This window comes from Cannabis sativa, chromosome 2 (genome assembly GCF_029168945.1).
Source record: "Cannabis sativa cultivar Pink pepper isolate KNU-18-1 chromosome 2, ASM2916894v1, whole genome shotgun sequence".
NCBI lineage: Eukaryota > Viridiplantae > Streptophyta > Magnoliopsida > Rosales > Cannabaceae > Cannabis > Cannabis sativa.
Window position 1 is genome coordinate 12,568,305 of NC_083602.1, and position 22,363 is coordinate 12,590,667.

Sequence of the window (22,363 nt, forward strand, 5' to 3'; positions counted from 1 at the left end):
TATTTAGTACTATTTTTCATTTACAAATATAATTAATTACATATCGATTTAATATCGTTATAAAAATATGGTTTACATAATACCACTTTTATACTTTTTGGTATTTAATTATCATTTGTTATCAATCATTTTAATATTTTAAATTCTTTCTAATTGCCATTTTTTATTTTATTTTTATCTAATCTAATATGTATATTAGCCGTTTATCACTTCAATGGTATCGATCAATATATATCAAAGATATATTGCATTAAATTGTTTTACTTTTACGTTTATCGTTCAATCAACTAATAATTAATTTATAATATCTTACGAAATTTATTAAAGTTTGAAGAGTAAATTATAGGGTTCTAACTTGTTTTTAGATACTTCAATTCAAATAAATTAGTAAATAATTTAAATGATTTTATTATACATTATGTTTTCAACTATATTTGTGTTGTATTTTTTTTATTGGTGTATAAATATTTAAAATTATTTTTTCATTTGATTCATCTAGTGATAAGTCTATAACACCATATGCTTTTACCTAGAAATTAAAAGCTTTTGAAGATTATTAATAATTTCGAGGGTGTGAATACTTAAAAATGTAAAATACTAATATAAAATAGCAAAATAAATTAGCCTCTATATAATTTTTTTATGAAATTACTAAGTTATATTTTTGAGTTTGAAATATAATTTTTATATTTATTTAACATGATCTTTCTTGTAATAACAATAAATATAGCATATTTTGCTATATTCTACAAATAAAATAAAAAAGTAGCAAAAATTATAAAATAAAATAAATTTGAATTTACTATCAAAAGTCCAAAAATCAGGCCTTGTCCCAAATACCAAATGAAGAGAATTGAATTTGGTATTTTTGCAACTCATACCAGCCACAAAGTCTCCAGCAGCCACGTGGCGAGCCCCTTCCCCTGTCTCACTGTGGGACCCGCGAATGCAGCATTTGTCTCATCTGCCAGCGCGTCAGACTTGGTTCCCACTCCCAGGCCTCTCCACTTGCATGCCATAATCATCTACGGGCAATGCGATGGTCACACTCCATTTTCAAACTCCTATTCAGACGCTACACTAAATATTGACATGTGGAAAAAATTTGTACGACACATATATATTCATTTTATATACCAATTTTATATGAAAAAAAAAAATATTTAATTTTTACTTATCTAACAAACTCTTACTGTATAAATAATTTACTAATTGTGCCATACACATATAAATATTGGTAGTGGATTTTGTCCCGTCATGTCAAAATAGGGAATACAATCCCTGATTGTACTGTAGCCGTTGGATTGAATTGGGGCATGATCTAATGGCTGAGGTTAAAGTAGGAGTAGTTAGGGGAAAAAAATAGTAACCGGTTGGTTTTTGTTTTAATTTTAATTAATTAATTTTTAAAAAACTAACAACGATTGACGTTTGATGTACGGGTGACAGTTACCAATTTTCAGAATACACTAAATAGTGGGTTCGTGGGTTCATTTGTATTAGGGCATAGTTCTTTCTTCACATTTGTTCACACTTCTTCACATTTCATTCTTCTTCTTCTTCACATTTCCTTCTTCTTCTTCACATTTTGTTTTAGTGATTAAAATTATTTTAAAATTTGGGGGAGGAAACTGTAGTACGTTCGGAGTTACTGTACTTCATTTTTTGGTTCTCCGGCTCGGTCTCCGACTTCGGGGTACAAGTAAGTTTCTCCGAATGTACCACTTTTATTTTTCTTTTGCATGTTTGTTCGTTCTTTAGTTTGGGTATGTGAAAAATTGTCTAACATTGTTAAAGAAAGATTTAAACTTTTGTAAAGAGAAGTGTTGTTCTTGAACCGTGTATGTGCATTTAATTTTATTTTTGTGTTCCATTTTTGGTTTATTGAGTAATTTTAATCCTTTGTACATGCTTTAAATCTGCTTCGTGAACAAGGTTTGATTCTCAGATTGCTGAAAATCGAAGGTACATATGTGTACCCTTTTTGTTTGTTTTTTTTTTTATTGTGAAAGTGTTTTGGATTAATTTATACCCTGTGTATTAGGGGTCTTTGTTCAGAGTTTGTTAGAGTTAGTTAATCACTGTTAGTGGTTGTTATTTTTCAGTTAGTGAAGATTGCATTTCATTCTTTTTGGTTATGGTGTGTACTCAATATATAAAGGACTCTTCTCTTGTACTCTGAATATATGCAATAATACTCAATGTATTCAGTTAGTGAAGATTGCATTTCATTCTCTGTTTTCACCATTGTGACTGCTATGATTCTTGAATCATGAACAGAAGGATTAACAATCCTAATACAGTGAAACAATTTTAACAAAAGAATGTAATGAAAGAAAGAAAAGCAATGTAAACATTGGTATGTACAGTGTTGCTGAAAAATAATTGTTTTCGAAAATCAATTTTGTTTGGTAATTTGGTAATTTTATTGTGAAAGTGTTTTGGATTCATGTGTTTGGTCATTTTGGTGTGTATTTTTTTTACCCAAATGTTTTACCCTCGGCTGCCCTATATTGACCCAAAAAAAGTTTTGAAAGAAAGGAAAACAATGGAATGGTGATGGCTGTCATGTGTTGAGTTAGGTAAAGAAACTATGGTCTTAAAATTTTTGGTTCAGAATGTTACTTAAAATGTGATGTTTTTTGTTATCTGTTGGGTAGTGAGTGATTGTTGTACTTTAATTACAAGTTTTAGTTTGGATTTTCCTATTGTTATAAATTTGTTTTGAAAAATTTGATGGTTTAGACATAAGATGCATCAGTTAATGAGATACACTATTGATAAAAACTATGGCAGTTTTGATTTTTTGTGTAAATCAATTATCGGAGAAGTTATTGAAATTGGTTATGACAGTTAGTAGTTAAGCATTGTTTTGTTAATTCTGATATTAAATGTTTTCCAACTTGTTTTGTACTCTATTCATTATGAATTAAGAGGTACAAGGTACCGAGATTGTTTAACCATTGTTGAGTTTTTTTTTTGGCTTTGGTCCTACAAAGATAGGGAAACCCGTGATTATATTCATAGTACATGTCATTGACCCCTCTTGGCTCTGATCTTGATGATTTAAGTGTTAGCCAAAAAGGTTTAATTTGTGGCCAATTAAGTCTTACAATTTCATGGATTTAGTCATTGTTGTTCAATTCAGTCCATTTTGTGTGTAAAAAAAGTTGGATTTTACCACATTTAATTCTTGTTTGAGAATTTTTTTTATAAGCCCGTTTACACCTATTTGATAAATATGGTTCTGCCAAATATGGTTCTGTTCATTATTGTATATGGCAGTTATTGGTTAAGTTTTATTTTGTTCATTGTTTTGGTTGTGCAAGGTTTAGATTCTTTGGAGTAGTTCATCAATTGCTTGGAAGCAAAGTTTTTTGTGTGTCAAACATCATATGTTTTTATCTGATGTGCATGGTGTGTTTGAAGTTTGAATTATGGGAATGCTTTTTGTTTCGTAGAATTTTTAAGTATTGAAAATCATTTAGTTGAAAAGAGTTTCACATCATTTTAATGTACTTGAATGTGTAACATGCAAGAAGCATGAAATGTGTGTTTGAAATCTAAATTTTTTCAATGCCGAATGGTTAAGTTGATTTGATGTGATTTTAGGTGATTACAATGCACGATTTTCATTGTGTTTTGGTCAATTATTTTTTTTTATATAGCGTATTTGCTGAAATATGTAGTCCTTATCGTTTAAATTTGTTTATCTTTAATTTTGTTAGGTTCATCATACATGGCTGGGAAACGCAAAAGGAAAGGGGCAAATGAACCCATAAAGAAGGATGTTTCCCCCGAGCCGAACGATAATGCGGTTGCTTGGAGAAATTTCTTGTAAGTTTTGAATGATGGATAGTTGTTTACTCGTGTGAATGATGTTTAACATTTATTTTATTATATATTTGATTGAAATTATGTCCATATGTAGCAATGCCAACTACAAAGCCCTTCGAGCAGTTGAGAAGGGATTAACTGAGAAAGAGGTTTGATGTCGACTGTTACTCAATTTTTTTAAGTCAGTTGTCCGTAATTCATCGTAATTGTTTGACATACTTTAACATGCTTTCCATGTACTCTGGAGTTGATGTAAGTTTGCCTCATATTTCAGGTTACTGACAAATTAAAAGTGCAATATAAAGGTTTCAAGTCTGAGTGGAGAAACTATGACCCTAACCCTACTCCCGCTAAGAAGGTAGTGCAAACAAGTGGGAGGAAACCAAAGGCAGTTGATGGTAAGGGGAAGAAAGTGGAGGTGGATGAGGAAGAGGTTGCTGCTGAAAGTGAAGAAGCATCTGTGTACGGTCGATGCTCCTTCAACCGTTTAATCAGGATTTGCAAGAACCTGAACCTGGAGCAGAAAGATGTGATCCAAAATGCTGGATTTGGATCATTCATCAGAGAGGATGCACCATACATTGACACCCGACTAGTGAGTTGGTTAATCAAACATGTTGACCCAACCACTAGCATACTGGATTTGTATGGAAGGAAAATTCACTTATCTGCCGCGATGTTCGGAGATGTTATGGGGGTGGAGGACGGAGGGGATCCTGTAGTCACCGAGGGTGATAGTGACACTCGATATCTGGAGGAGATATTGAACGTTGTCGACTACACCTTGTCGTTGACAGGCTTGGAGAAATCTTTATTGGAGTGCGTTGAGGCAGACAGCCTATTTCTGATTAAATTTTCTTTGGTGGTGATAGGGACAGTCCTTGCGCCAAAAACAGGCTGCGATATCACTTCGGGGTACCTGCACTCTCTTAGGGTTACCAGGGACATTCGCCACAAGAACTGGGCAACTGCCGGGTTCAGGTATCTGATGAACTCAATTTTCAGATTCCAAAATAAGCATACGAAGAATGTGTCTGGCTGCACCTTATTCCTCCAGGTACATTGATTTTGTTATCTTTCATTTATGTGAATGTGTTTATTAACTTGATAATATAATATTCTGATTTATTAGTTGAATGTATTACTAATACATTGTTTGTTTGTCACAGTTGGTGTACTTGACTCACGTGGAGTGGAACTTTGGATATGTTGACCGAACATTGCTCCCCGTTGATTTTTGGGGGTAGTAAACTGTTGGAAATTATTTTACCAGGATCTTAGATCTACTCACAAGTATGTTGATTAACACCCTAAATATGAACTTTCTAAAACGATGAAATAAACACATATAAAGTTTAGTAAACCTTACATTGGGTGTAGTGGAATAATATGACTCCTTCCGTTCAGATCTCTAACCCTTGTATCCTTTCGGTTGCAGAGTATTACCAAGATCTGAACCTGGATCTCTTTCTCTGATTCTTTAGTGCTGAAACTCCTTCTTGCTGAAAGTCTTTCTTCACGATCTTCCTCACTATAATTGAGGTATCACTTGCTGTGTGTGGCATTACTCTAATCACTAAGTATTTCGAAATCTTAAGGAAGAAGAGAGAGAGGGAGTGGGCGGCCACATAGAGAGAGAGGGGCTCAGGTTTTTCTGAATGAAAAGTGTAATTTTCTTGAAGCCTTCACTATCTATTTATAGCATTCCACTAGGGTTAGGTTTGAATTATTTGGCATTAAAATAATAAAAATATCAGAGGATAATTCCTATAAAAGTGGTCAGCCATGGCAGTATGGATTTGGGCATCACTTTTTGCAATTTTGCAGTTTTATCACTTTTGCATCTGATTTTCTCAAAAACGCTAATTTTCTAATTCAACCATTTAAATGTCAATTCTAACTATTTAATGACTATAAATAATTATTAAATAATATTGTCATTTATCATATTTATTAATTGAACCATACAAAGTATCATAATTAACAAATATGCCCCTAAAACTCTTTCTTTACAATTTCGCCCTTACTTAGTGAAAAATTCACAAATAGACATAGTCTAATTTGAGAATTATAATTGATTAATCAAAACCAATTATATGAGTCTTACGAGCAATATTATCTCAACTAGTGGGGGGACCATGGGTCTATATAACCGAGCTTCCAATAAGCAGATCAAGAATTTATTACTTAAATTCACTGACTTATTAATTCTTCGTTGAATCCACGCATAGAACTTAGAATTGCACTATCAGTATATAGAATGCTCTATATGTTCCACCATATAGACACATCATTAGTTATCCATTGTTATAATCCTAATTTGATCAATGATCCTTTATACGAATGATCTACACTGTAAAGGGATTAGATTACCGTTACACCCTACTATGTATTTTATCCTTAAAACACTTGACCCTGTATAAATGATATTTCAGCTTATGTGAAATGAGTACTCCACCATTTATTTTCGTTTGGTCAAGCTCGAAGGAGATCATCCTTTGCTTACTATTCGCCAGATAGAAGCCATAGATTCCATGTTTATGTTAGCGCTCCCACTCAATTGCACTACCGTGTTCCCAAAATGTACGTATCACCCTGACCTAAAAGTAGGCTTAACTAACAAATCAAAGAACACGACTAGCCTCTTGAGATTGAGCCTAATCATAAGAGGATTAAGATCATTTGATCTAGGATCAACTAGGCGATATTGACTTGAATAAATATTACGGTAAGTTTAATAAATCTAAATCAAAGTTTAATATCGGTCCCTTCCGATGCATACTCCATGCATCCAACCTGAGCTTTACTTTAACCAATGTTCTAGAAAGAACATAGCATTTCTCCAAATGCAAGTAAACTCTTGTTGTAGATTAACATATCAGTAAAACCCTGTGTTTGATAAATCTAGGAAACTTTATTCACATAGTCATGTTTACTTTCCAAAGTGTTGACAACACAATAAACAAGATCAAGTATGTGAAAAGGGTTTCAGATGAATTTATAAATCAAATAGACAAGCAATTGATAAGGTGAACCAAAACATACACAAATGAATGAAAAATACTTCTATTTCTTTATTGATGTTGAATAAAATAGATTACATTGAAATGGAGTTTTATTTAGGACATAAAACCCAACAAACTCCCACTTGCACTAATATGAAACTAATCAGTACATATCAATTAATCCTAAATTCTGACAGTGCTTTTCAAATGCAGTCACGGCCAAGACTTTGGTGAATGGATCAGCTAAGTTATCCTCTGTGTCCACTTTCTCAACTAGTACATCCCCTCTTGTCACGTATTCTCTGATAATGTAATACTTCCTTTCAATGTGTTTGCTTCTCTTGTGGCTTTGAGGCTCCTTACTGTTAGCTATCGCTCCATTATTATCACAAAGTAGGACCAGAGGCTTTTCCATTCCAGGCACGACACCGATGCTGGTGAAGAACTTTCTTAGCCAGACAAGTTCTTTAGCAGCTTCGGCTGCAGCTATGTATTCAGCTTCCATAGTCGAGTCCGATATCGTGGTTTGTTTTGCACTTCTCCAAACCACTGCTCCACCCCCAAGAGTAAACACCATCCCAGATGTAGATTTCTTGTCTTCAAGACTTGCCTAGAAATCTCAATCAGTGTAGCCTATGGGATTTAAAGCACCACCCTTGTAGACTAACACAAGATTCCTTGTACTCTTTAAGTATTTCAGAATATACTTAACTACATTCCAATGTTCCTGTCCTGGATTAGACTGATACTTGCTCACGATTCCCACTGCATAGTAGATGTCAGGTCTAGTGCATAACATTACATACATTAGACTTCCAACTGCAGAAGCATAGGGAATTTTTGCCATGTCCTCTATCTCTTGAGGATTAGTAGTTGACTATTCCTTAGATAGACGAAGACCATATCTAGAAGGCATGTTTGCCCCATTGGTGTTGTTCATGGAGAATCTCTCTAAAACTTTGTCAATGTAAGTTGTTTGAGAGAGAGAAAGAGATCTGTTCTTCCGGTTTCTGATAATCTGAATACCAAGAACATAGGCTGCTTCACCCAAATCTTTCATATCGAATTGAGTGTTGAGCCATTCCTTGATGTGAGTCATTTTCTTGATATTGTTTCCAATAATCAAAATGTCATCAACATAAAGGACCAGGAATACTACTACTTGGTCTTCCTTGAGTTGGTAAACACAAGGTTCATCTTCATTCTGAAGAAAGCCGTAGGTCTTGATGATTTCATCAAACCTTTTGTTCCATGAGCAAGAAGCTTGCTTAAGTCCATAGATAGACCTATTTAATTTGCAAACCTTCTTTTCCTGCCCTGGAAGAACATAGCCTTCTGGTTGCTCCATATAGATGGTTTCTTCAAGTACCCCATTAAGGAAGGCAGTCTTGACATCCATTTGCCAGATTTCATAATCGAAAGCAGCAGCTATGGAGAGAAGAATTCGGATGGATTTGAGCATGGCAACAGGACTAAAAGTTTCCTCATAGTCCACGCCTTCTCTTTGGGTATAACCCTTGGCTACAAGTCTAGCTTTAAAAGTTTTGACTTCGCCTTTAGCTCCTCTTTTCTTCTTGTAAACCCACTTGCATCCTATCGGATGATAGTCGTCAAGTGCGTCTACATATTCCCAGACTTTGTTCTTTTTCATGGAATCCATTTCTGAATCCATGCCGGCCGACCATGGTTTCCGTTGCGGACTAGCCATTGCCTGTTTATAGGTTAATGGATCGTCTTCAATACCGTCACCAACGACCATATTGATTTCACCATCCAAGCCATAACGAGCTGGTTTTGTTGAAACCCTCCCACTACGACGAGGAGCGATGATCTTCTGAACAGAAACTTTAGTAGTAGATTTCTCAGTTGGTTCGACTGAGGGAGTGGGATTGTCTTCTTCTTGAGTGGAAGATGACGGAACATTGGAAGGAGTTATATCTGAGAGCAATTCCTCTAGAACAACTTTACTTTTCGGTTTGTTGTCTTTAATATAGTTCTCTTCAAGAAAAGTAGCATTTGTAGAAAAAAAAACTTTATTATCCTTGTGACTATAAAATAGTCCACCCCTAGTCTCTTTAGAATTTCCAACAAACATGCATACTTCGGTACGTGATTCAAGTTTGCCTTCTTTCTTTCTTAAGACATGAGCAGGGCACCCCCAAATTCTGTAGTGGCGTAAACTAGGTGTACGACCATTCCAAAGTTCGATGGGTGTCTTAGGGACTGCTTTAGATGGAACAACATTTAAAATGTCATTAGCCATCTGTATAGCATATCCCCAGAAGGACGTAGACAGAGTTGAATAACTCAGCATAGACCTAACCATTTCCAAAAGAGTGCGATTTCTTCTTTTTGCAACTCCATTTTGTTGTGGAGTGGCTGGGGCAGTGTATTGGGATTCAATTCCAAGTTCAATTAAATGATATTTGAACTGCATATCCATATATTCTCCACCCCTATCAGTTCACAAGATCTTTAATGATTTACCTAATTGGTTTTGTGCCAAAGCATGAAACTCCTGAAACTTTTCAAACGTTTCAGATTTCTTTTGCATTAGAGTAATCGTCAATGAAAGTGACAAAATACTCATAACCTCCTCGGGCTTTTACATTCAGTGGTCCGCAAACATCAGAATGCACTAACCGTAGGGGGTATTTGGCACGCTCTCCCTTTGTAGAGAAAGAACGCTTAGTCATTTTTCCTTCCAGGCAGGACTCGCATACTGGCAATTCACCTAGGACGACATTTTTCAATGGACCGCCTTTGGTTAGCCTATTGAGTCTATCAAAGCCTATATGACCTAAACGTAAATGCCATAGATAAGTTTGATCATCATTATCAATCTCTTTTTTTTTTAGGTTTCTAGGTTTAGCTACATTGAAAAGTTCACTGTTTAGTGAGATTTGTGTATTCGGTCTTAAAAGATAAAGCCCTTGTTCCATGGTAGCAACACATATTTGAAATCCATTATGAGAAATTGAACAATTTGTACTCGAAAATTCAATATATAAGTTTGTGTTTGCAAACATGGGACACTAATCAAGTTTCTACTAAAGTTTGGAATAAATAAAACATTTTCTAAAATTAAAAATCTTTGTTTAAACTTGATGCGGGCTTTTCCTCTAGCTTTGACCGACACTAACTCGCCATTACCAACTTTAAGCTCTAACTCTCCTGGAAGCAGATTTTCCCAAGTTTCAAGCAGCTGCAGTGAAGAACATACATGGTTAGTAGACCCAGAATCAACAATCCAAACGGATTTGTCGTTCTCTAAAACACATGATTCAAAGACAAAAGCATTACCTTCGTTTGAATTGTTTAGAAGCTGGGGACATCGTTCTTCTTGATGTCCCTTTTCATTACAATTCGAACATAGAAGATTATGTCTGATAATTGTACTTGAAGAAGCAGCTTTGCTAGAGCCTTCATGCTTAATCCTTTTCCTCTAATTATGAATTGCAAACCCAGGGGGACCCATTGCAATCAGATTCCGTTCATGGGCTCGTAATTCTGCTTCGAGCTTGTCCGTGTCGGAGGAGTTGAAATTGTTGATCATGTAAAAAACAACAAATTCATTATACTCCGGAGGAAGACTATTAAGAATGAATTGGACCCATTGTTCTCTTGAAAAATCAATTCCTAATAGATTTGCCTTTTGGAACTTCAGATTCATCATCAATAGGTGCGAGTTTCTGCAACTACCAGGATGCATTTTCACACTATAGAGTTCTTTTGCTAAGATATTAGCTAGGAGAGGATCGGGGTGAGGGTTATTCATAATGGAACTACAACACATCAATAAAATAGAAGTAAGGTTTCGGTTCATAAATTCGTACTCATGTTCAGAAAATAACAAAGAATCACATATGTTATAAAAATACTAAATCTAACATAGTTTATTTTCCGAGGTCTTTCAACAAACTGATACAGTGTCCCGTTTAGGCGAGAGTCAAAGCATCATCCATTGAATAGAGTTGTCAACTCATCTAAAATGATAATCATTCTAGCAACCTTTTATTCGATCAAGATTGGAATTCAGCGTTGTCCCGTTTAGGCGAGAGTCAAGGCAATTCTATCTTATGAGCTTCCACCATTGTTTCATAATTTGCAAGTCAAATATGGTCGCCACCATTAGGTGATCCATACCATATAAAACACTTACAAACTACTTATCTTTCGAGATTAAACGGTGCGAAATTGCTAATGAACGTTCCTCCATTAGGGAGGATTACTCACTAAAACAAACGCGATGTAAAACCAACAATGGAGATCGAATGTCTCTTGATTAAAAGCTCATTATTTTAAAATATGTATTTTGTATAATCATTTATTTCATATTATAATAATAAAAAATTACAAATTAAAGTTGGTTTAAATAAAAAATCAACTTTAATGAATTTTCAATTATTATTTAAATTCGAATAAATATCGAACAAATTTGAAAATATCTTGTTTGAGTTGTTTTAGAAGAATCTAAAAAATCAACATAAATATCTTTCAAATTAGACTTAATTAAATTAAAATTAAGTTGTAACCACTTAATTTGAAAATATTCCATTTTAAGTTGATATTTGAAAAAATATCAGCTTAAAAAAAATATCTAAACAATCTTTATAACCAATGCCTAAATTCCTCAACTTAATTTTGAAATTTTAAATCCAAAAGATACTGGTTAGTTATAGATAACTAAATATCAACTTAAATAGGAATATTTAATGAAAAATTTAAATTAAGCTTCAGAAAGAATCTAGATGGTTATAATTCTATATTTAATTAAATACAAGAAAATACATATAGTTTAGCTTAGAATATAAAATTCTTTAAACTATGGTTTTCTTAAATTAATTTCAAAATAAATGAAATTAATTATATTGCTAATCAATTTTATTAGGTTAAACTAATTTAATTAACCTAGTACAGTTATTCAAATCAGGCAAATGGGCCTTCACAATTGGAGTGGTTCATGTGAGGGGGTGCTGGGTTCAGTATGTCGTACCCACTTCTATGGCTCCCAACTCTCACACAAGGCCCAAAAGAGAGGAATTTAACCTTAAAATGAACAACTGTGATTAATTGAATAGGCCCAAAACTAAATGGGCCTAAATAAAATCTATCAAGAATTATGATATTTTATTTAGCAACAACAACCTTTATGCATCTATAATAAAATTAAACACATAGGCTCACACAGACACACAATTTGGATGGATCCTATCATGTTGTTAGGTCATACACAGATGAAAGAAGATTGTAAATATACCTGTTACAAATTATTTACTTGACCAAGGGAGCCATGAGTTAAAATCAGATCATTGGATCTGTCAACAAGTTAACCATGGCTATTTGCAATCAAGCAATAATAGGTTTTAAAAACTTACAAACAAGCTAAAACACATACTCCTGCAACAAGGTTAGCTGGATAGTTGGATGTAGGATTTATTTAATTTTAAATAAATAATTTCGAAAAATTAATTAAATAAAAAAAATTTATTTTCGAAAAATAATAAAATAAAATAAAATTTAAATATTTTCGAAATTAATAAAATAATATTTAAAATTAAACCTACAATTTTGAAAAATTAGGTTTCAACCAACCTAAATATCATTTCAAAATTTGCTAACTACTTTTAAAAATTTAATGTTATTTTATAAATAAAAATTAAATAAGAATTAAAAAAAGATAAATAAATATTTTTTTTTTCAGATTTTATGATTTAATTTAAATAAATAAAATAACAAAATTTAAAAGTTAGCAAAATATCTTATATCTATTTAAAATTACATGATTATAGTTATCTTATTTTAAATTTAAATAAGGTCAAATTATTTTAAAAAAAATTTAATTTAAAAAATTTAATATCTGACCTTAAATTTAAAAAATCAGATAAGATATAATCAAATTTAAAAATAAGATAGATAATTAAGCAAAAAGATAGATATTTACTATTTTCAAATTCAAATTACACTAATATCATGAATTAAATTAAAAAAAAAATATTAATTAATTTAATTATGATAATTAGAATTGAATTAGGAATAGTAAATGTATAAATACAGAACTACACAAAAAATTAGAAGTTAAATCCATGAAATAGCATGAAAAATCGAAGAAAAACGAAAAAATGCGAGCTGTACGGACTGTATGCTGTGCATACACGTCCGCGCGCGCAGGGAAGTGCACACCCGAGTTTTCTCGGCGCAGGGAGGGTTCCAGCATGATTTCCGCGCGCGGAACCCTGTTGCATGATTCCTGATTTTTTCTGAAACTTCAAAAAATCATAACTAATTCAAATTAAATCGAAATTGAGTTCTGTAAAAAAGTAAATTGCTTAATTTTTTTCCATACTATCCAATAAAAATAATTCTAGAAACAGATATTCAACTATTTTTCACGAAAAATTCACAAACATCAATCAATCATCATGTAACACTCAATATAACATGATACCATCCAAAACATCAAACAATCATTTTAAGTCCAAATTTCTTGCAAGCAAATCAATTACCATGGCTCTGAGGCCAGTTGTTGGAAATTATTTTACCAGGATCTTAGATCTACTCACAAGTATGTTGATTAACACCCTAAAGATGAACTTTCTAAAACGATGAAATAAACACATATAAAGTTTAGTAAACCTTACATTGGGTGCAGCGGAATAATATGACTCCTTCCGTTCAGATCTCTAACCCTTGTATCCTTTCTATCGCAGAGTATTATCAAGATCTGAACCTGGATCTCTTTCTCTGATTCTTTAGTGCTGAAACTCCTTCTTGCGGAAAGTCTTTCTTCACGATCTTCCTCACTATGATTGAGGTATCACTTGCTGTGTGTGGGCACTACTCTAATCAGTAAGTATTTCGAAATCTTAAGGAAGAAGAGAGAGAGGGAGTGGGCGACCAGATAGAGAGAGAGAGGCTCAGGTTTTTCTGAATGAAAAGTGTAATTTTCCTGAAGCCTTCACTATCTATTTATAGCATTCCACTAGGGTTAGGTTTGAATTATTTGGCATTAAAATAATGAAAATATCAGAGGATAATTCCTATAAAAGTGGCCGGCCATGGCAGTATGGATTTGGGCCTCACTTTTTGCAATTTTGCAGTTTTATCACTTTTGCATCTGATTTTCTTAAAAATGCTAATTTTCTAATTCAATCATTTAAATGCCAATTCTAACTATTTAATAACTATAAATAATCATTAAATAATATTGTCATTTATCATATTTATTCATTGAACCATACAAAGTATCATAATTAACAAATATGCCCCTAAAACTCTTTCTTTACAATTTCGCCCTTACTTAGTGAAAAATTCACAAATAGACATAGTCTATTTTGAGAATTATAATTGATTAATCAAAACCAATTATATGAGTCTTACAAGCAATATTATCTCAACTAGTGAGGGGACCATGGGTCTATATAACCGAGCTTCCAATAAGTAGATCAAGAATTTATTACTTAAATTCACTGACTTATTAATTCTTCGTTGAATCCACGCATAGAATTTAGAATTGCACTCTCAGTATATAGAATGCTCTATATGTTCCACCATATAGACACATCATTAGTTATCCATTGTTATAATCCTAATTTGATCAATGATCCTCTGTATGAATGATCTACACTATAAAGGGATTAGATTACCTTTACACCCTACTATGTATTTTATCCTTAAAACACTTGACCCCGTATAAATGATATTTACGCTTATGTGAAATGAGTACTCCACCATTTATTTTCGTTTGGTCAAGCTCGAAGGAGATCATCCTTTGCTTACTACTCGCCAGATAGAAGCTATAGATTCCATGTTTATGTTAGCGCTCCCACTCAATTGCACTACCGTGTTCCCAAAATGTACGTATCACCCTGACCTAAAAGTAGGCTTAACTAACAAATCAAAGAACACGAATAGCCTCCTGAGATTGAGCCTAATCATAACAGGATTAAGATCCTTTGATCTAGGATCAACTAGGCGATATTGACTTGAATAGATATTACGGTAAGTTTAATAAATCTAAATCAAAGTTCAATATCGGTCCCTTCCGATGCATACTCCATGCATCCAACCTGAGATTTAATTTAACCAATGTTCTGGAAAGAACATAGCATTTCTCCAAATGCAAGTAAACTCTTGTTGTAGATTAACATATCAGTAAAACCCTGTGTCTGATAAATCTAGGAAACTTTATTCACATAGTCATGTTTACTTTCCAAAGTGTTGACAACACAATAAACAAGATCAAGTATGTGAAAAGGGTTTCAGATGAATTTATAAATCAAATAGACAAGCAATTGATAAGGTGAACCAAAACATACACAAATGAATGAAAAATACTTCTGTTTCTTTATTGATGTTGAATAAAATAGATTACATTGAATTGGAGTTTTATTTAGGGCAAAAAACCCAACATAAACAATGTAAGTCCGCTTACAAATTTGTGAAAGACAATGGGTGTCCCAACAGCGACAAGGTTCATCGAATTTTGGTTATAATGTGGTAATGTGATTTTAGTTGATATTAATTATTTTGGGATTGAAAAATTAAATTTGTTTACTTTGTTATGTTTAACAGATAACGCTCACTTTGAATCCCGTAATACTGCCCAACTGCTACTCCGACTCGGAAGGAAGAAACAGTAGTGACCACTTTGTCAACTCTATCAATGAGTTGAAGGAGTACTTCTCCAATGAGTTAAAGTCTCAGTTGAGATCATTTTCTTTGAAATTTATGGACAAAGGAGAAGGTGTAAGTGGTATTGACCGAGAGTTGGAGGAGGATGCTGCTGGGGAAGTGGGGAAGAAGGCGGAGTGCAGCCACGCCGTGGAGGAGTCCCCGTTGAAGTCCCCTGTCCGTTCGAAGACTAATGTTGTTGGTCAATCCGAGGAAAATGTGGTGGAATCAGTAACTACGCCTTCACTATCTGGTACAAAATCTGTTGAAGATGAAGGTTATGCACATAAGACCTTTGAGGATGACGACTTTGATATAGTCGAAGTGGCGTCTTTCTGGAATAAAGGCAAAGCCCTCGTCAAATCAAAGAAGACAGTCGGAGAATGTGCATTTAATTGAGGATGACTTTAACGATAAGGCCTACGAGCAATTTATTGAGTTGGGCAGAACTGTTGTCGGGCCGTTCAAGACGAAGGAAGCGATCCCCCGTAACCAATATGGGTTTTACAAGTTTGTTTTTAGCAACACATTAGATCCGGGGTAAGTAAATGTTATTTTGGAATTTCTCATTATCATATACTTACAGAAATTTTTAATAACAGTTACATTGATTACAACTGAATCAGATATGTGCTTGCAAAATTTTGAAAGTTTGAAGTGGATAGGAGGTGCATGGCATCGTTGCGACCCTTGCGAGAAGTTGAGGGATCCGTATGTTGGAACTTATTTTACCAGGATCTTAGATTTACTCACAAGTATGTTGTTTAACACCCTAAATATGAACTTTCTAAAACGATAAAATAAACACATATAAAGTTAAGAAAACCTTACATTGATGCAGCGGAATTAATGTCTCCTTCTACTCAGATCTCTAACCCTTGTATCCTTTCTGTCCCAGAGCATTATCAAGATCTGAGCCCGAATGTCCTTCTCTTTGAGTTTGATCCTTCACAGTCTTCCAATCTATGATTGAGTTACTGCTTGCTGTGTGTGGGCACATACTCTATCACTAGGTTCGAAATATAGAAGAAGAAAAGATAAGAGAGGGGTTCGGCCAAGGTATAGAAAAGGGGAAGGCTCAGTTTTTCTGAAGAGAGAAATTTCTGTCAGAAAAGGTTATTCAAAACTTGTGATTTGACTGAGCCATCACTTTCTATTTATAGGCAACTACTAGGTTTAGGTTAGGAATTATTTGGCATTAAAATAATGAAAATATCAATTTGAAAAAGTCAAACAAGTGGCCGGCCATGGTGTAGATAATGGGCCCACTTGATTTCGCAGTTTTAACAAATTTATTTCTATTTTCTCAAAAATGCCAATTTTCTAATTCTAACCATTTAAATGCCAAAACTAATTATTTAATAACTAAAATATATTATTAAATAATATTGTCATTTAATTTAATTATTAACTAGACCTATAAAGTCCATTAACAAATAAATAAACCTAGAATCTCTTTTCTTTACAATTTCGCCCCTGCTTAGTGAAAATTCATAAATTAGACATAGTCTAACTTTTAGAATTATAATTGATCAATCACAAATCAATTAATGAGTCTTATAAGCAGAATGTTCTCAACTAGAATGGGGACCATGGATCTATATGCTGAGCTTCCAATAAGTGAACCAAATTTACCAAGTAAATTCCTACTTATTAATTCTTCGTTGAATCCATTCTTAGAACTTAGAATTGCACTCTCAGACTTATATAGAGCATATTGTATGTTCCACGATATCAATATACTATCTCATTTAACCATTGTTATAATCTTATTGTGATTTAAAGATCCTCTATATAGATGATCTACATCGAGATGGGATTTCTTTACCGTTCTCACCCCTCAATGTATTTTGCCCCTTAAAACACTTAGCTACCTGTAAATGGTGTTTAGTGATCTAATTATTAGTCAGTTAAACAAGAGCTCATCCATTTACTTCTATTTGCTAAGCTCGAAGGGAATCATCACTTGACTTCTATACACCAGTAGAAGCTATAGATTCCATATTTATGTTCAACAACCCCCCACTTAATCATACTATCATGTTCCCAAAATATACGTATCACCCTGACCCAAAAGTAGGCTTAACTAATAAATCAAAGAACATGAATAGCACTCCTGAGTTGAGCCCAAGCATATCAGGATTTAGATTCTTTTAATCTTAAGATCAACTACTGATATTGACTTGGAAAGATATATAACGGTAAGTTTGTAATATCTTAACTTAGTTGCAATATCGGTCCAGTCCAATGTATACTCCATACATTCGAAACTAGTATACTTTACTAATGTCCTGGAAAGAACATAACACTTACTCCAAGTGTAAGTACACATCATCGCTGATTATCACATTAGTGTAAATCCAAAACACTGATGAAACAGGGACTTAGTCTTTTGATTCATATGATCACAATCACATTCCACTGTGTTGACGATACTGTAATTGTGAATAAACATATGATCTGGATTTAACTGATTCTGTGTGTAAAAGTAATAAACATATTAAACCACTAGCATGTAAAATTTATGCAAACATCAATCACTTCAAATTTCTTATATTGATAACTAATCAGATTGTAAAGAGTTTTATTTAGGGCATAAAACCCAACAAACTCCCACTTACACTAACATAAAACAAACTGGGCAAATAGGTCAATCTGATGTCTTGATCTTCAAATCAAGTGTAGTATATTTGAATCCACCCAAACTTCTGGAAACTAGTTCATAAATTCACTTATGAAACATCCTTTACTATATGCTTTACTCATCAAGGGATACTGAAATCTTTACTGTTTTAAAAGTACACCTGAATTAACAGAAGACATATCTCTCATATTTTAAAATATGTAATTGAGATAATACAGTGTAGACTTTTCTTCAGCAATATAACTTTCTGGTATTTTTCGAAATTTACAAAGTTATAACTCTTCTTTGGTAGAGCTTGAATTATTATAGAATAATTCCTCCACCCCCAAAGTAAGCACCATCTCAAAGATTTCGAAATGAGTTGGTGAGATACCAGGACAACTGATACACAGTTCCTTAATATCTAACATATAGATCACTTTCATAAATCTTTCTTGAATATCTTCTAATGTTCCCTATTTTATTATATCTCAGATACCTCCCACTCAATAGCAGATGTCTGGTTAAATAATACTTTTAACCTCTTATTGTTTGGAGAGTTATCTAGTTGTGACTTTTGTATTAGTCTGAAATTTTAAGTTAAGACTAAGTCATCAACATAGCATACTAGTATTTGAAGTGAAAAATACATGCCAGAGATTAAGTAATCAAAATTAAGATACCATAAAATTTTATGAGGATTAAGAATTCTTGGTTCAAGTCATTCGAATAGACTGAACTAGAGTTCTTTATCTTATTCTCATAATTCTGATAAGTTATACCTATCCATGTGTATGGTTAGATTTGCTTTTCAGTAATGTTCTTAAGTACCTATCACAAGTGTCAACCTGATGAAGATGGGTATAGAATTTTAAAATTCTCCCACTCAATTAAGGTAGTGTGAAACTTTATCAAAGAACTTTTATAGGTATCAAACTTTTACTACAATAGTAAAACAAAATGGAACATACAATCAAGATCAAGAATTTATATTGATAATAGCTAATTCATTATATTACTTCCATGTTTAAAGAAAATATGTGTTGCATAGGTTAATGTGGAATAGACTCCACCCCTAAGTATATGTTGGAAATTATTTTACCAGGATCTATTTACTATCATGTATGTTGGATTAACAACCTAATATGAATTCTAAAACAATGAAAATAAACACATATAAAGTTAGAAAACCTTACAGTGGGTGCAGCGGAATAATATGACTCCTTCCGTTCAGATCTCTAGCCCTTGATTCCTTTCTGTAGCAGAGCATCACCAAGATCTGAACTTGGATCTTCTTTTCTCCTTCTTTGATGCAGAATTTCCATAGTCTTACATACTATGATTGAGGTACCACTTGATGTGTGTGGGCACTACTCATCTCACAAGGATTTCGAAATTTTCTCTCTTTTTCTCTCTTAATTTCGTGGTCTTAAGCATACATAAGCATACAAGAGAAGAGAACAAGGGTTGCTTTATATAGGGAAAAGGGAGAGCACAACTTTCCAAATAAACAGTTTCCTCTTTTACTGTGTAATTGATTAACTGCTTTATTTAGTGTGATCTACCACTTTCCTATTATTGCTAGGCTTTGATTAGCAATTACATGACAATTAAAATTGAAAATAATAATTGGGAAACACACAAAGAGGTGGCCGGCCATAGGGTGAAATGGGCCTCACTTGAATTTTGCAGTTTCCTCAATTTTATTTCTATTTCTCCAAAAATGCCATTTTTCCAATTCTAATCATTTAAATGCCAAAACTAATTATTTAATAACTAAAATAGATTATTAAATAATATTGTCATTTAAAATAATTATTCATTAGACATATAAAGTCTCTTAATTAATAATTAAGCCTAGAAACCCTTTTATTTACGATTTCATCCTTAAACTGTGAGAATTCATAAAGTAGACATAGTCTAACTTTTAGAATTATAATTGATTAATTAAAATCAATTAACTGAGTCTTACAAGCAGTATGGTCTCAACTAGTATGGGGACCATGGGTCTGTATAACCGAGCTTCCAATAAGTCGAACTGAATTTACCAAGTAAATTCCCTAACTTATTAATTCCTCATTGAATCCACACTTAGAACTTGGAATTGCGCTCTCAGTCATATAGAACGCTCTATATGTTCCACGATATAGACACGTCATTAGTTTTCCATTGTTATAACCCTAATGTGATCAATGATCCTCTATATAGATGATTTATACTGTAAAGGAATTAAATTACCGTAACACCCTACAATGTATTTTATCCTTAAAACACTTAACCCTGTATAAATGATATTTCAGCTAAGTGAAATGAGATCTCTACCATTTATCTTCGTTTGGTTAACCTCGAAGGAAATCATCCTTTACTTTCTATTTGCCAAATAGAAGCTATAGATTCCATATTTATGTTAGCGCTCCCACTCAATTGCACTACCGTGTTCCCAAAATGTACGTATCACCCTGACCCAAAAGTAGGCTTAACTAACAAATCAAAGAACACGAATAACACTCTTGAGATTGAACCTAACCATATCAGGATTAAGATCATTTGATCTAGGATCAACAGGTGATATTGAATTGAATAGTTATTACGGTAAATTTTAATATATCTAATCAAAGTTCAATATCGGTCCCTTCCGATGTATACTCCATACATCCGATACTGGTAAACTTTGCCAATGTCCTGGAAAGGACATAACACTTTTCCAAGGTGTAAGAATACCTATCGCTGGTTATACCATGTCAGTCTAAATCCAGTGTTCTGACAAATCAGGGAATAAACATTTGAACATATAATAAAGATTATATTCCACTGTGCTGACAACACTATAATCTTTAACAAATTCATATGTTCTAGACTTAAAAAGAATTCATACATTATATACATATAATCATGAAATAAATCATGTGAATCATGCAACATAAAATGTTATTTCTGATCTTTATTAATAAATAAATCTGATTATATGAAATGAGTTTTATTTAGGGCATAAAACCCAATAGTATATACATATAGGGTATTGTGGATAAACTCCACCCCTAAGTATATAGAGATTATGATCCACCCCTAAAGGTTGTAAAGATCATGATTCTCTAAGTGTGATAGAGTTTATGTGGAGTTGAATACTATCCAGAGTTCAAAAGATCGTTGAACTGCATAGTTTTCTTAACTTTTTTCCACCCCTATCAGATCAAAAGATCCTTTTATTATAATCAAATTCTTAATAATTGTATTAGAATGAATAATTATTAATAAACATAGAATTAGTTTCTAGTGTTTATTTAATATAACTCTATGAAGAGTTGTAAATATTATAGAATTTGCATCAATAATAAAAACACTTACACATACAAACATATATATATATATAATGTGGTAATTGTTGATGAAGATAAAATAAATGAAGCTGAATCTCAAAAATTGTAATGGGTTTGAATTCGAAAATAAATAAACTTTATTAATAATAATAAAAAAAATATTGCAACAATATGAGAAAAACAGAGATAAATATCCCTAACTAAAATTTGAAATCTAAATTGTCTTTAAACTAAAACAATTAATTCAAAATAGATAGAAGAGCTTCATCTTCATCTGGACGATTTCACCCATGGTCCAGCTTTCCGATCCAACTCATCTGAGTTCAAGTAGCTTGGCCTATAAAAAGAAGAAAACAAATAAACAAAGTTAGTCCAGAATCATAAATCCAATTGGATAATAATTCACTAAAACTCTTAAAGTTTATAAATAGAAATACCTTGTTTCTTTGCAATAAGTTTAGGACATTGGGGTTTCCAATGACCTTTCTCATTGCAGTAGAAACACTTTCCTTTAAGTGTAGCATCACCAGAAGCAGCAGCCTTTTTGTGTTTCATGGCTTTTGCACGCTTCTTGGTGTTCTTCCACTTCTTCTTCGATTTGGGTTTCGAAGCAGAGGCAACATTTGCTTCAGGTTTTATCGTCCCATTACCATTCCCAGGATTGTGAGGTTTACTCCCTTTCTTCTTGGGTCCTCCAATCAAATTTTCATAAGTTTGAAGGTCATTGACTAACTCATGAAAGTCTATTTCCTTCTTATTCATGACATAATTTGATGTGTATGGTAGAAATGCTGGAGTCAGGCTATTCAAGATAAGGCTTACTTGAGTAGCGCTGTCCATTCCAGCACCATGATCCTGGGCTTCTTGGAAATAACTTGCCATGAGGAGAACATGGTCACACACGTTTT